This window comes from Rhincodon typus, chromosome 17, assembly GCF_021869965.1.
Source record: "Rhincodon typus isolate 14 chromosome 17, sRhiTyp1.1, whole genome shotgun sequence".
Lineage (NCBI taxonomy): Eukaryota > Metazoa > Chordata > Chondrichthyes > Orectolobiformes > Rhincodontidae > Rhincodon > Rhincodon typus.
Window position 1 is genome coordinate 48473514 of NC_063348.1, and position 16463 is coordinate 48489976.

General features: G+C 41.4%; 1 long non-coding RNA gene across 2 annotated transcripts in view; it reads left to right on the plus strand.

Moving 5' to 3' along the window:
• Window positions 1-15784, plus strand: part of LOC125485239 — a 34413-nt gene extending 18629 nt beyond the window's left edge. The window contains exons 1-3 of one of the 2 annotated variants that reach the window (XR_007263976.1): window positions 6145-6408; window positions 13166-13236; window positions 14454-15784. This is a non-coding gene — a long non-coding RNA (uncharacterized LOC125485239). Of the gene's footprint in view, window positions 1-6144; window positions 6409-13165; window positions 13237-14453 lie in introns of those variants that run through there. The other variant, XR_007263975.1, reaches the window with a different exon arrangement.
• Window positions 15785-16463: the final 679 nt, after the last annotated feature.

Genomic DNA, 16463 nt, shown 5'->3' on the forward strand with positions numbered 1-16463 from the left:
TCAGCTTTCCTGCTCCTCTGATGCTGCTTGGCCTGCTGTGCTCATCCAGCTCTACACCTTGTTATCTCAGATTCTCCAGCATTGGCTGTTCCTACTATCTCTGATCAATAGACAAGTTGGCTTAACGTCTGTGGTAGGAAAGATACACATCTTTATGTTGACTATGTTTGATAATGTTTCCACTGTGTAACTATTCTCTAATGATGACATTTGTAGTGTAGACACAATGCAAAACATTTTATAAGTTAATTGTGTTTTCAGCATAAAAAGTGCTGGGGTTCAGGAGTTTTGAGAAATATTCCTCCTTGATGTTCAACTGAAGTCTTTACTTGGCTTGTAGATCAATTCTCAATTTGAGCTGTGCTTTTCCAGAGCTGGTTCTTGGGGTTCAGCTGGTGTTGGTCTTCTTCTCCCTGCGATTTGGCCTCTGTTTTGCTTCTGGACTGTTACTTCTACAGTGTTCATGGATTAAAACCAAACCTCCCCCTCAAATTTTAAAAGTGATTGTTCTCCTTTTTGAAAACTACAACCGTTACAAGTTAAAAGAGGCATTTCCAAGTTTATCGGTCATCTGTGAAGGTTTGAATGGGACCATGGGAAGTGGTTCACTCTTCAAAGCACATGTCTGAACTTTAAAGCTAGCTCCATGTGTTAGCTGAAGTTGGCTCCTCAAAGTTAGCATACTTACTCAAATGAATGAAATGTGAAAAAAATTAAAGCACGGTGAATTCTTTGTTAAACAGAAGATGAATGCAAACAGCAAATGAGTTCATAAAGGGAAGAAAAATCTTAGCAGAAATCTCAGAATGTAAATGATTTGCAAGGACTGACCACAACAATGTAGCTATTGTTATGAAGCTTGGTGGTAAAATCGGTCTATGAACATTCTAAGCCTTGGGACATTTTAACTTTGCTGAAGGCAGGGCATAAATCTAAGTTGTAAAAATAATTACTGTTTATTACTCATTGTTCGAGGGTGAAAACTGGTGCCCACTTACAGTTCCAAATATGCAGTAAGTCCTTGTTTGTAATTCTTTTACAACTGAATTTGTGCGCATTGGTATGAAGAACACTATGGATGTGAAACTGAATTGTTTTCCTCTTTAGAAACACACCCTGACCATTAAACATTTCCTTGCTCTCGCCAGAGACTGAGTTGAGGTTGTCCAGACATTTTTGACAGAGTGGGTCCCTCAAAGTCTTATCTTATAACCCTGGCTGCATTCACGTCAGATCTCACAAAGGAAAGGATGACATGTTAATCAACCACAACGTCTGTGCTGGAGACTTAATCTAATGAGAAATTCTTTTCTGCAGAGATAGTTCTGGGCTCCCTTTTGAGTGGTTGGAGACAGTCGGTAGAGTGGTTTTAATTACTTCCTTATAACAACAAGATACTCTATCATAGAATCCACAATCCATTTGTTTGTCCACTTGTGTAATTATTCGCTACGACTTAGAATCTAGGAGTAACAGAGTCGTAGAATTTTTACAACACACAAAGAGAACCTTCAGCCCATCCTGACTGTGTTAGACATCTAACACCCATCTATTCTAGTTTCATTTTCCAGTACTTGGCCCATAGCCTTGAACGCTATGGCACTTCAAGTGCTCATCTAAATGGTTCTTAAATATCTTGAGTGCTTCTGCCTCCATCATCCTTTATGCAGTGAGTTCTAGATACCCTCTGATTAATTGTTTTTTCCTTAAGTTCCCTCTAAACCTCCAGCTCCTTACCTTAAAACTGCACCCCGTTATCATTAATCCTTCTACTAAGGAGAAGCATTTCTTCCTGTCTATCCTATTTATGTTCCCCAGAACTTTGTACACCTCAATCTGGTATCACTCCAGCTTTCTCTGTTCAAACAAAATCAACCCCAGCTTAACCAGTCTCTCTTTGTAGCTGAATCGCTCTAGCCCAGGCAGCTTCCTGGTGAATCTCTTCTATACCTTCTTTTGAGCAATCACATTGTACCTATAACGTGGTGACCAAAACTATGCACAATACTCCAGCTATGATCGAACTAACACTGTGTACAGCACCATTACAATAACCTCCTTGCTCTTGTATTCAATGCATTGACTAATAAAGGCAAGAACGCCTTGAGTAATAAATGCTTGATCCCAAAGCATTTAGTTTTGTCATTTTTTTTAAAATTTAGAAGTGTAACCTACATAAAATTATGAACCTAATCAAAGGCAGGAAAGATTAAATGAAAAAAAGAATAATGGTACCAGACAAAAGGAGGAGACAGTAGGACAAGTAAGGGAACAAGAGATGAGTTTGAAGGAGGTGCAAATGGTTTGCTGGCTGAAATATTGAAGCTGAAGTTTGATTTAAAATGCTTGAACTCAAATATTGAAACTGAAAGTGAATCGGAAGTTGAGGTTCTGTACCTCAAGTTTACATTGAGCTTCACAGGAGGCTGAGGACAGAGAGCTCGAAGTAGGAGAGTGGGTGAAAAACGAAAATGTCACTAATGTCCTTCAGAAAAGGAAATCTGCCGTCCTCACCTAGGCTGGCCTACATGTGACTCCGGACCCACAGCAATGTGGTTGATTCTCAATTGCCCTCTGAAATGGCCTCGCAAGCCACTCAGTTGTACCAATTACTACGATGTCTCAAAGAAATGAAACTGGGTGGATCACCTGGCATCGACCTAGGCACCAGAAAATACAACGGCAGAAACAGCTCTGTCCTGCAGGGTCCTGCAAAGTCCTCCTCACTAACAGCGGGGAGTTAGTGCCAAAATTGGGAGAGCTGTCTCACAGACACCTGTCAAGCAACAGCCTGACATAGTCATACTCACACAATCATTCCTTAGAGACAATGTCCCAGACACCACCATCACCATCCCTGCATATGTCCTGTCCCACCAGCAGGACAGACCCAGCAGAGGGGGCGGCACAGTGGTATACAGTCGGGAGGGTGTTGCTGTAGGAGTCTTCAACATTGACTCCGGACCCCAAGATGTCTCATGGCCTCAGGTTAAACACGGGCAAGAAACCTCCTGCTGACTACCACATACTGTCGTCCTTCAGCTGATGAATCAGTATTCCTCAACATTGAACAACACTTACAGGAATGTACTCTGGGTGAGGGATTTCAATGTCCACCAACAAAAGTGGCTCGGCAACAGCACTACTGATTGAGCTGGTCAGGTCCTAAAGGACACAGCTGCTAGACTGGGTCTGCGGCAGGTGGTGAGGGAACCAGCAAGAGGGAAAAACATACCTGACCTCATCCTTACTAATCTGCCAGGTGCAGCTGCATCTGTCCATGACAGTATCGGTAAGAGTGACCATTGCACAGTCCTTGTGGAGACAAAGCCCTGCTTCGTATTGAGAACAATCTCCTTCGTGTTGTGTGGCACTATCACTGTGCTAAATGGGACAGACTTCACACAGATCTAGCAACTCACGACTGGGCATCCATGAGGCACTATGGGCCATCAACAGCAGCAGAATTGTACTCCAACACAATCTGTAACCTCATGGCCCGGCATATCCCCCACTCAACCATTACCATCAAGCCAGGGGGTCAACCATGGTTCAATGGAGAGTGCAGGAGGGCATACCAGGAGCAGCACCAGGCATACCTGAAAATGAGGTATCAACCTGGTGAAGCCACCAAACCGGACTACTTGCACGCCAAACAACGAAAGCAGCAAGTGATAGACAGAGTTAAGTGATCCCACAACCAATGGATCAGATCTAAGCTCTACAGTCTTGCCACATCCAGTCGTGAATGGTGGTGGATGATTCAACACCTCACTGGAGGAGGATTCTCCACAAATATCCCCATCCTCAATGATGGAAGAGCCCAGCACATCAGTGCAAAAGATAAGGCTGAAGCATTCGCAGCAACCTTCAGCTAGAAGTGCCAAGTGGATGATCCATCTCGGCCTTCTCCAGGGGTCCCCAGCATTACAGATACCAGTCTTCAGCCAATTCAATTCACTCCACGTGATATCAAGAAACGGTTGCAGATACTGGATACTGCAAAGGCTATGGGTCCTGACAACATTCTGGCAATAGTACTGAAGACTTGTGCTCCAGAACTTGCCGCTCCCCTAGCCAAGCTGTTCCAGTACAGTTACAACACTGGCATCTACCCAGCAATGTGGAAAATTGCCCAACTATGTCCTGTACATAAAAAGCAGGACAAATCCAACCCGGCCAATTGCCGCCCCATCAGTCTACTCTTGATCATCAGTAAAGTGATGGAAGGTGTCATCAACAGTGCTATCAAGCAGCACCTGCTCAGCAATAACCTGCTCAGTGACGCCCAGTTTGGGTTCCACCAGGGCCACGCAGCTCCTGATTTCATTACAGTCTTGGTTCAAACATGGACAAGAGCTGAAGTTCAGAGGTGAGGTGAGAATGACAGCCCTTGATATCAAGGCTGCATTCGACCGAGAGTGGCATCAAGGAGCCCTAGCAAAACTGGAATCAATGGGTATCAGGGGACGAGTTCTCCAGTGGTTGTAGTCATGCCTGACACATAGGAAAATGGTCGTGGTTGTTGGATGCCAATCATCTTAGCTCTAGGACATCTCTGCAGGAGTTCCTCAGGGTAGTGTCCTCGGCCTAACCATCTTCAGCTGCTTCATCAATGACCTTCCCTCCATCATAAGGTCAGAAATGGGAATATTCGCTGATGATTGCACAATGTTCAGCACCATTTGTGACTCCTTAGAAACTGAAACAGTCCATGTTCAAATGCAACAAGATCTGGACAATATCCAGGCTTGGGCTGACAAGTGGCAAGTTACATTCACGCCACACAAATGCCAGGCTATGACCATCACCAATAAGAGACAATCTAACCACCGTCCCTTGACATTCAATGGTGTTACCATCACTGAATCCCCTACTATCAACATCCTGGGGGTTATCATTGACCAGAAACTCAACTGGACTCACCGCATAAACACAGTGGTTACAAGAGCAGGTCAGAAGGTAGAAATACTGCAGTCAGTAACTCACCTCCTGACTCCGCAAAGCCTGTCCACCATATAAAAGGCACAAGTCAGGAGTGTGATGGAATACTTCCCACTTGCCTGGATGAGTGCAGCCCCAACATCACTCAAGAAACTTGACACCATCCAGGACAAAGCAGCCCGCTTGATTGATACTACATCGACAAGCATCCACTCCCTCCACCACTGAAGCTCAGTAGCAGTAGTGTGTACTATCAACAAGGTGCACTGCAGAAATTCAGCAAAGATCCTCAGACAGCACCTTACAAATCCATCTGGAAGGACAACGGCAGCAGACATATGTAAACACCACCACCTTCAAGTTCCCCTCCAAGCCACTCACCATCCTGACTTGGAAATATATCGCTGTTCCTTCACTGTCGCTGGGTCAAAATGCTGGAATAGCATTTTGGGTCAACCCACAGCAGGTGGAATGCAGCCGTTTAAGAAGGCAGCTCACCACCATCTTCTCAAAGACAACTAGGGATGGTCAAGAAATGCTGGCCCAGCCAGCAACACCCATATCCCACAAAAATGCATAAAAAAGGGAATCTCAGGATCCTTTGGCAGTCTGAGTGGAGAATTTCTGCAAACCAGTCAGCCCAAGTCTCCATGGTGTCCCCAGTGTGGGAGCAGGCCACATCATGAGCAGCAACTCGATATACTGAATTGAAATGAATTCATGGAATTCAGCACTCCATCTGCAAACCATGTTTAGAGAACAGAGGAGACAAAAGAGCAGGTGTTGTATGTCCTGCTGTTATGTAGAAAGATGCCGAGGAAGAGGAAACAGTGTTGGGAGTGGTTGAGGAGTCGATCATTCTATCAGAGAGCGATCCATTTGGAATGCTGAAAGGAGAGTCGGGGGGGGGGGGGGTGGGTAGATGAGTTGGTGGTGGCATGTCACTGGAAATAGCAGAAATGGCAGAGGATGATGTGTTAGTTGTGGGGGTTGGTGAGGTGGAAGATGAAGGCAAGGGGAATTGGGTGACAGGGGACAGTATGAAGTCAGAAGTGCTATCCTCGCCCTATCATGGGCCTTCCTATTGTTTCTTTGTCTCTCTCTCCATTTCCTGTCTCTGTACTTGTGTAAAACCTATGACATCACTAACTTTTTCCAGTTCTGATAAAAGTTAGCTCTATCTCCCTGTCCCCAGCTGCAGCCGGACCTGCTGAGTTTGTTTAGCATTGCTTCGTTTTCATTTCAGATGTTCAGAATCCACAGTTTATTTTGCTGTGGGCTATTTTGGAACATGCTCAATTCCACTGCTGTCTTTGTAAGAAATAGAAGTCACCTGCACTTACACAGTTGATTTATTTTCTGTTGCTAATGCCTACAGAATCAACAGAGAAGCTCTGATACTTCTCATCATGGATCCTTTTAAGAACTGGGGAATCTCACCAGGATTGCTGCTAGCCTGAGGAAGTAACTATGTCAAATTTTATTTACATTTTGTGTGTAGCTTTCTTAAAAACAGAAGTAAGACCATGTGAAAAATATGCTCAAAATGCAGGTTGAGTTTTTATTAAGATGCTTTGACTCTTTGGATCGATAGATATTAGAAATATTCAATTTGCCTGTGTAAAACAATATACAGTTTAAATGCCATTGTTCCAATTTTGAAGCTGTTCAGATTTCAAATAGACAGCCAAATTGGCAAAGGTGCACAGTAACTGAATTGATTTTACCTTTTCAAATAACTTGACATTGCTATTTATTACTTGGACAGTCTGAAGAACAACTTGTTCCAGTACAGTACATAAACTAATAGAATCTGCTTAATGAATCCAATTTGCTGACATAACTAGTAAAATAATTTACTTTGCATCGTATTATTCTTAGTAGGTAAAGGTCATGAAGAAATAAACAGATCTATAAAAGGACCGACTTCATAACGTTGTCCTTCAAGCTCTGTGGCCGGGGAATTTGTTGATGCTTCACAGTTACAAAAATGCCCAATATATTGGTGGGCACACACACATGCCTATTCTTATGTGGAAGTTCACTGCACACAACTGTTATGACCGAGAGAGGCTGGCTGACTGGTTCCCATTTTTTAAACCTCCTCTTGATCAGTTGCAACAATATTTTCTTTTTGGCATGTAGCTATCACACTTCCATGAAACTTAGTTAACTACATCAATGAAGAAGAGACAATTCCAAGATTTTCTTAAATGACAGAGAGTGGAGTTTTAATATTTATTAAACACAAAGAAAAATAGCCAAAACATGACGTACACACAACATAGATAATGAGCTTAAAAACAAGAGGGGGAGAAGGGTATCTACTCTGACAGGATGGTACAGACAGTTGCAAATTAAGGTTTTCCAGAGTCCTTGAGTCATAAGAGTGACGAATCCTAATAGTTTAGCTGTTGTCCTGTCTCCTCAGGAGTGGCAAAACTTGGAGATAGCCTTGATTCCCCAGTGGATTTTCCAAGTTGCTTTTCCATCAGACAATTAGTATTGAGGTTGAGAGAGACTGACAGTGAGAGTGTCATCCAGTTCTTGCTTACCAAATTCATTTATTTCCCTCTCTCTACACTGCTGCTCAGAAGAAGGTTTTAACAAAGGTCCACTTGTATATTCCTGAGGCTGCTCATTGCTTTTCCAAGCCGAAATAATCCACAGGCAACCTTTCAACTCAATGTGCAACTTCGAAAAATCAACTGGGAGATACAGGTCTGACTTTCAGTGCCCTTTTACACTGATGTCAATTTGGGCTCAGACTGATCCTCATTTAGATTTGGTTTTATCAGCGTGGATCAACATGGTCAAGTGTTCATTCCAGGCATTTTGGGTCAGTATTTGTACTTTGTAAAACCACGTTTATTTCATGTATTTTCTAATCAATATGTTCAGAGATGTTAGAAAAAGCTCTGGAGTAGGTGGGATTTGAACACAGGCCTTCTTGTTTAGAGAAAGGGACACTACCACTGCATCACATGAGATTCCCACCATATCCTTAGTCCAGGTATTTTCTAATCAACCTGTTCAGCAATGTTATTACACACTTCTGGAGCAGGTCAGACTTGAACCTGGGCCTCTTTGCTCAGAGGTAGGACCACTACATTGCACTGTGACGGAACCCCTTTTTAGTTAAAGAAAGTCTCAGATATTAAAATGAGATGATGGAAATTGAGTACAGATAGACCATTGTTACTAGATCGTAACATTTCAAAATAGAGATGCCTAAGCCTGAAACAGCTATTAGTCCATTTACTCCGTCAAATAAAGGCCCAATGCTTGTTTTATGGCCCCTTTATTAAATTGGTTCAGCTTTTTCAATCATTATAAGTCATGGAACTTGTCAGCACTTATTTCAATTTCATGACGCTACCTTCTTTTCAGCACTGAGGAATTATTCAATGAGATTGTGTCTACCTTGGGCTTCAACTCCTCTTTCCTACTTGCTCCCTGTCAACCTTGATTCCTCAAGAGACCATAAAAACGAAAAGAACTGCGGATACTGTAAATCAGAAACGAAAACAGAAACTGCCGAAAAAGCTCAGCAGGTCTGGCAGCATCTGCGGAGAGAAATCAAAGTTAACGTTTTGGGTCTGGTGACCCTTCCTCAGAACCGCTCTGAGGAAGGGTCACCAGATCCAAAACGTCAACTCTGCTTTTTCCTTGAAAATTTCACAACCTTGAGTGAAGCAATTTCTCCTCATCTCAGTCTTAAATATTTGGTCCCTTATCCTGATTCTGTATTGCCAAGTTTTAGATTTTATAACCAGTGGAAACTGAATCTCACAGTGTCTACTCTATCCTTTTCATAATCGTGTGTGGTTTATTGAAATCAGATTTCATTCTTCTAATCCCCAAAGAATATAAACTCAATTTACGCAGCCTCTCATGATAGGACTACCCGCTTATTGCAGGGACCAATTTAGTGAATCTTTGTTGTACCACGTCCATTGCAAGTATATCCTTTCTTAAACGTGGAGACCACACAATACTCCAGATGTGTTCTTGCCAAACCTCTAAACAATTATAGCAAGACATTTTTCTTCCTGTATTTCAATCCCCTTGGAAAGAAATCTAATGTATCATTTGCCTCCCTAATGGCTTGTTTCAACCGTTTGTTATGACGCTGTTGGTTTTACTTTACACAAAATTTATTTGTCTTAACTTTTTCTTTACAGAAGTTCCCAAGTCAATAATTTTTCACTTCAAAATTAAAATTTTGTCAGACACTTTGGTTTTAACTCTAAAGGCTGCCAAAGTCCCGGAGGGCCGCTCTCTCATTAGAGAGAGAGATGACTGGTGGTGGTTTAACCTGAGTGTCACCACACCTCAGGGTGAGAAGGAGAGCCCTTCATTGTAACCTCAGCTGGTTTGACAATTGAACCCACACAGCTACCCATCACTCTGCATTGTAAACCAGCCTGCCAACTGCGCTAACTGACCACCCCATTCCAATTTGAACTCTACAATCGCTGTGTTAGAGTACAAAATGTAACAATAGAGGTTCTTGTTGCTCATTTTAAGAGTAATTTATATTTAATAATTTTTCATGAGTTGGTTTGTATAACTGCATACTGGTGATAAGTTTATACCACATATTTTTCCGTATTTCACAGAAGTGCTGCATTGTTTGCAACAATGAAATGGCATAGCTATGTCTCAAATGTCGTTCAGCTAATATTCTACATTGGATTAAAGTATCAATATTTACATATATTTGAGAATCACTGATTGATCTTCTGTTACCTTCTAACATAAAAAATATAGAAATTACGCAGTTAAATTCTAATTTGCTGGATGAAAGAAGAACTTTAAAATATTCAGAGGTAAAATTACCATTTTACTTCATTTTCAGTGTTACTGGCAGAATTAAATAAGCCAAAACTGAGGTCTTTACATGGTCACCCTCAATGAGATGCATTCTTCTGAAATATTCTGCAAGTTGACCCTTGACTTGAGAGGAGTCCAGAGAGAGGCCTGCTCTTTTTTAGACAATATGAAGCCAGGATAGTATGACTGAAATATACATAAGTATGTTTTGAATTCTCGTCTGGCTCAAATATCTAATTCTTCCATGTCTTGAATAAGGATTTGAAATATGTAATTTTTCCCATTGACATACAGCAGGGAGTATGAACAACTTTACTAAAATGGACTGACTATATGTAAAAGAAAAGACATCTGTCCATTCTGGCAGAAGGCACCTATTCAAAGGGAGGTACATGCTGACAGCAGACAACAAGGATATGCTTTTGGAAACAGATGAATGGCTGAACTGAGCTCTGAGGCAGTATCAAGGTTCACAGATGCTGCCTCCAAGGCCCTGATGGTCAAAGAGAGTGGTTCTCTTCATTACCCACCTTTACCCCACACCTCAGGGAGCAGAAATACTCCAGGTGCCGACTATGCCAACAATAGGAGACTAAGTGAATGTGTCGCAATTAAAATTGGGGTTGCAAAAGAGGTCAGAATTAGAAAAGTGCAGACATCTCAGAGGGACGTGGGAGCTGGTCTGGAAGATATTACAGAGATAGGGAGGGGATAAAGGCCATGGAGGGATTTGCAGTCAGCACAGTAGTGCGGTGATAGAGAGAAATAGGCCACAGAGGGGGAAGAAAATTCAAGTATTAATCACTGATTAAAAGCATCTAGGAGGAAAAGTACATAAAATAGAGCAAAGCCTTCACTGTGTATGGAGGCGGCACAGGATCCAAGGCTAGTTCGAGTGGGACAGGAAAGGAACGAAGAAAGCCTGTACCTGCAGGAAAAGAAAACTCAAGTATGACACTGACAAGACAGGATAGACCACTGCACAGAAACATATTTTAATGTTTAGATACAGACAAATGTTAACTGGTGTGGGTAATTTTAATACATTATTTAAATTTTGTTCTATTAAATGTAATACTGAATCCACTCCCTCTGAAACTGAGATGGCAGCTGGAAATATTTTTCACAAACAACTCGATAACAAAAGATGAATTACATGATGCTAAAAAGGCAGGTTTGAAATATAAGCATTGATTCTTGCAAGAAAAGTGGAATCTTTTAATGAACTTCTTTAACATGTAAAATGTCTGAGGCAGGATTGCCACTCTCCATATGTTAAAATCTGCGAATTTAGAGATGAAATTTTATTTTCTATAAGATAATTGTGATTAAAGTTTATAATGTAGTATTATTATGTGGAAATTTTGTTCTTAATTGAAGGTGAATTAGTTTTTGGTTTTCAGTGAAGTGAAGGTCTGATTTGATTCTTTGCAGAAAAGGGTCAGAAAGTCATTTGGAACAGTGAACTAAACACAGCCCTTCCAATAAATCATGTGACTTAAACTAATTTATTCAATAAGCTTAAGATAAATGACTCAACATCCTAACAGTGAAGCAGTTGTTTCTTATTATTGACTTGAATGTTTATGGTACATAGCAAGAGAGAAATTGTTTGTTAAGGGTCACAAATAGTTAGCATTCAGAAGCAAAGATCCGTTCCAGCAGAAGTGTCAGTCTCTAGGCCATCAGAACTGGAATGAAGTCTTAAGATATTTTAGCAGCCTGAAAGTGTCAATGTCAATGAATTAGCTGTGTTGTGTTTTAAATAGAGAATCATGTGTGTATAGAAAGTTGCAAAAGGTAATGCTTGCAATGACACCAGTTAGTAAGAAATTTTAGAGTGACCATAGGAGTGATACCTCACTGGGGTATCTGTAAAGGATATTGTTGGCGAAAGAGTTAAAAAGTTTTGGGTGCTGTTTATGATAAGATTGTTCAAAATCTTCATCTATATTGTGATGATGCTGTAGCTTTAAGAGACTACTTTGTCCTGGTTTCTTTTGAGAGATTGAATTAGAGGTAAAAAGCTGGCGAGTTAAGACCACTTGAGTAAACAGCTTGGAAGGCCTTGGGTTTTTTTTTTGAACAGCCTGAATGAGTGTGGCCAGCTTTCACAGATTAGGATTTCTGAGTTTTAGATTTTCAGTAACATCAGAAGCTATTGGGGTCTAAGCAGAATTGAAAGCTTCAGTGAATGTCTCCTTGCTGCTATTCACTTTGAATATTCTCATGATATTTTTTCCTCTGGAATTGGAGAACTGCATGTCAGAATCTGTGACTGAATTTTCCTTTTTTGCCAAGGAGTGTGTTTATGAAATGTTACTATATTGGAACAGTTGATTAATAATAGTAACTGTATCTATTATTCCGTTAAGTTTTCGAATAGAGTTGTTATTCTAAATTCCTCTTTCTTTAGTTGTATTTTAACTTGTGTTTAAATAAATTGTGTTATACTTAACATCAAGTAGGTTGATCAATCACATTGCACCTAGAACCGACACTTTACATTTGCCTTTAAATTAAGAAAAATCTAGGGTCTAGGCTACCTTCTTAAAATATATTGAGGGGGTCTGGTCTCATCCATAACAATATATAACTTTGCTTTTTATTCTTTCCTTTCATGTAATAAACTTATGTTCTTTTGTAAAAAGTTCATAGACAACCTTGTGTGAATATATTCGGTTACTGAAAACCACAGTAACCAAATTGTATGAATAAAACTTATGGTCTACGAAGCTAGGGCTGATATGGTGGCTCAGTGGTTAACACTGCTGCCTCACAGTACCAGGGACCTGGGTTCAATTCCACGTTTGGGCAATTGCCTGTGTGGAGTTTGCACATTCTCCCTGTGTTTGTATGGGTTTCCTCCACAGTCCAAAGCTATGCAGGTTGGTGGATTAGCCATGGGAAATGCAGGGCTACAGGGATAAGGTAGGGGGAGGTGGGTCTAGGTGGGATGCTCTTTGGAGGTTTGGTGCACACTATTTGGGCCAAATCATAAAATCCCTACAGTGTGGAAACAGGCCCTTTGGTCCAACAAGTCCACACCAATCCTTAGAGAATCTTGCTCAGATCCATCCCCCTAATCTACATATCCCTGAACACACTATAGGCAATTTAGCATGGCCAATCCACCTAACCTGCACATCTTTGGACTGTGGGAGGAAACCGGAGCACCCGGAGGAAACCCACGCAGACACGGGGAGAATGTGCAAACTCCACACAGACAGTCCCTCCCCCATGCTGTAGGGATTCTATGATTTGATAGTTTTACTTTTGAATCTTACTTGCTTAGCATGACTAACAGCAGGATCATAGCATAATTGTCAGAAATTTCAGTGTAATCTTTGATGCAAAATATTAACAATACTATTGCTTCTTGCAGGTAATTGAAGGAGGCTTTGAGCTGTGAGCTACATATGAGAAGGGACAGGATTGTAAGCGAGTGCTTAGAAGGTGAGTGATGAATCTAGTTTCAGTTAGTTTCATATACAGCAGACATTTATTGTGTTATAAAAACGTTACCTTAACACTACTCGACAAAACTAATGTCAAACAGGCATGATGAAATTGTAGCACAATAGATAATGAAAACTTTCATATATATATATTATCAGGCAGGAAGAGTAACAAAAGAACAGAACAGCTGGAAAGTCTCAACAGATCAGGTTGTACTTGTGGAGAGAGAAACAGAATGCTGCCTTTTGCGGAAAATCAGCCGTGTTGTCAAATTTGGGGAATTTCATGGAGGGTTTCAGTCCTAGATTCTAACGAGTTTTCGAATATACATGGCTCACCTCATTAAGCGTGCACCATGTCTCCACAGCATTGCACTCATGCTATCTTAAGTTCACCAGAGTTGGAAATACTCATTGCTGCCTGGCATTTCCTCTGTGCCACATTTAAATGCCGACCCGTGCACCACAGCAAATGTTGTAAACCAGGAATAGAGCCTCGCAGTTGCAGTGAGTGAAGACGAGCCCCAGAGGTGGCTGACAGTGGCAAGTTCCCACCCCGATTTGCAGACAGAGTCCTGTTTGATGGGATAATGAAGAGGTGACCACGTCACTATACTGAGCAGCTTGGTCTGAAGGTGCCACCCAGAATCAGTGTCTGTGGTTCAGAGGAATGCTCAGCAATGTCGAACTAAAACAAGTGACCTTCGCTGCCCTGCCAGGGTAAGTGTCAACCATCTTCTCTCTGTGATGTCACACTCATTCTGTCTCTGTCCCCACACACACCTCCCATCAAGGCTCGTAGTCTACCCATTGCATTATTGCTTGCAGCATCTTCCTTCAACGGTTCTAACCCACCCCACGCCTCTGGGTGACTGGCCCTTCCTGCCATCTGCAATTCTTACTCACTCACCACCTTTCCTTCACCTGCATCAGCATTACCAGCTGTGCCACCTGCTTTCTTCTCAGTCAATTCCTTCTCTTGCTTCATTGCAGGAGAAAACAGCTCACTACAGGGCAGAAAGAGAGAATAAACTGGGGGACAACAGTTCTCTTCTCATCCCATACACAGCAAAGTCCTTGAAATTAGGGGAGAGAAGTATGACCACTCATAGAGAAATGCCTAGACCTCTATGTCTTTTCTGAATGTATTCTTAACATGCCCAAGCTGCTAGCCTTCCTTATTTTACAACTGATTCTCTCTCTGTTCTGTTCCAGGCACCAATGAGCATCCAAACAATCTCCACCCTGAGCTGGGGTGTCCTTCCAGTTAAAACCTCCTCCTCTAAGGAAGAAGATACAGATGCCTCAGGAGGGGAACAGCAAGGCTGTCTCCTGCACCGTCCATCAGCTTAGACACTGACACCTCAGTCAATACCTTATGTAGATTAAAGTCAGGAGACATTCTGGTGGGCACCAGACTGCTGCGTCTCCACAGCTGGTTGAGGAATGACTGTCCCAGGTCGCTGGCACTCAGAGGATTGCCAGAAGCCAGAAACCATCTCAAACCCAGGCAGGAGAGGAGCCAATAGTGTTGGCCAATAATAACTTCACTAACATGCACAAGGGGGCATAGGAGCAAGAGGCAGTTTCTCTGAGACACATAGAAAGCTGGTTAAAAGCGTTGCAGGATTCCACAATCTGTACCTTGCCAGTTCTGGTATGTGTTAGGAGAAGAATAATTGGAGCAGGCTTTATTGCTGGTGGTAGATTTAATAATCTTTCTGAAAACTGAAGGAAGTGCTTGGAGACAGTTAGTCAAAGTTACTACTCAGTGAAGCAGAAAGACTAACTCTCATTGGGAGCAACTGTGGAATTTTGTTATAAGGACTGCAATTCTGTGGGGAAAGGAATAAATATAAAAGAAAATGCGCCTTTCTGTAGTTTAAAGCATCATTTTCTGCCAGAAAATATGTAGTGTTTAGTCTATAGTGCTTTTAGCAATTTATTGCAATCAAAATTTTATACTATGAATTGCCATTCTTTCAGCTATCAACTGGAAGTTTGAATCTCTTTTTAACGGACTTGGGTGGCACACTGGAAATTAAGCTCCACTATTCCTGGAATCATCATAAAAATTCAACCAAAGTATGCAAAGTCCCAGATTAGCTTGTTTGATAGCAGAAAACAGAACTGAACAGAATTCTGCACTTAACAAGAACTACTTATTATTGTGAAAATAATACTCTAACCATAGATAAAGAGCCATGAGCTGCTGACATATACCCTAATAGTTAACACCCGTTCTAAGCATTCTGCAACACCCCCACCATACACATGTACACAGATAGATGAGAAAAGCATTGTATAACAGATGGAGACAAACAAATAATGGGGAAATAGTTCAATAGCACCAATCCACAGGATTCAATAGAGCGTTTCTTTTGTTTCCCAAGTCCTTCAGTTCTCAGATTCTTTTCTGTTAGGTTCTCTCACTTCTTTACAGGAGACACAGAGCAACTGGTTCATGAAGTGTATTTTATATGATGAATTATATTGGTTAAAAGCAATGTTTAACAGTAATTGGCTGGGAGAAAATAAATTGGTTTTCTTCAGACTCTGGGCATTTTACTGTGCAGAGAGATGCACCAACAGTCTGAGGACTTCTGCCGGTATTGTTCACACTCACAAACTGTTCAGACACCCAGGAACCCATCATAGAAAATAGGAGCAGGAGTAGGCCATTTGGCCCTTTGAACTTGCTCTGCCACTTGATATGATCATGGCTGATTGTCTTACTCCTTATCTGGTGCTTTCTTTCCATAGCCTTTGATTCCTTTAGCCTTACTCCTTCTTGGTCAGAAATCACACGACACCCCACACACACACACACACACGCACACACACACGCACACACACACGCACACACACACACAAATCTATGGGGTGAATTTATATTTGCAGATACATTTGATTTTGTTCAAAAAGCACACAATTTATAGACAGTCAGTCAATATGGTGTTTTATAAATTCCTACTTTAGAGATAAAACCAGTCTGACTCCAACTAGAACACAAACAGATTCTAAACAAGGTCTCACATCTAACATGCATTGTCTGACCTTAAATGTCACCTCTTCTTTCCAATGATAAAACCTCTAGTTCTCTCAGGACTGTGACTTGAAAGGACTTCGGGGATCTACATATACATATTAATCAACTAAAACCTTCTAACTGATTAATGATTTAACAGCATCTTAGGTTTGTTTAGTACATCCTCATGAATAGTG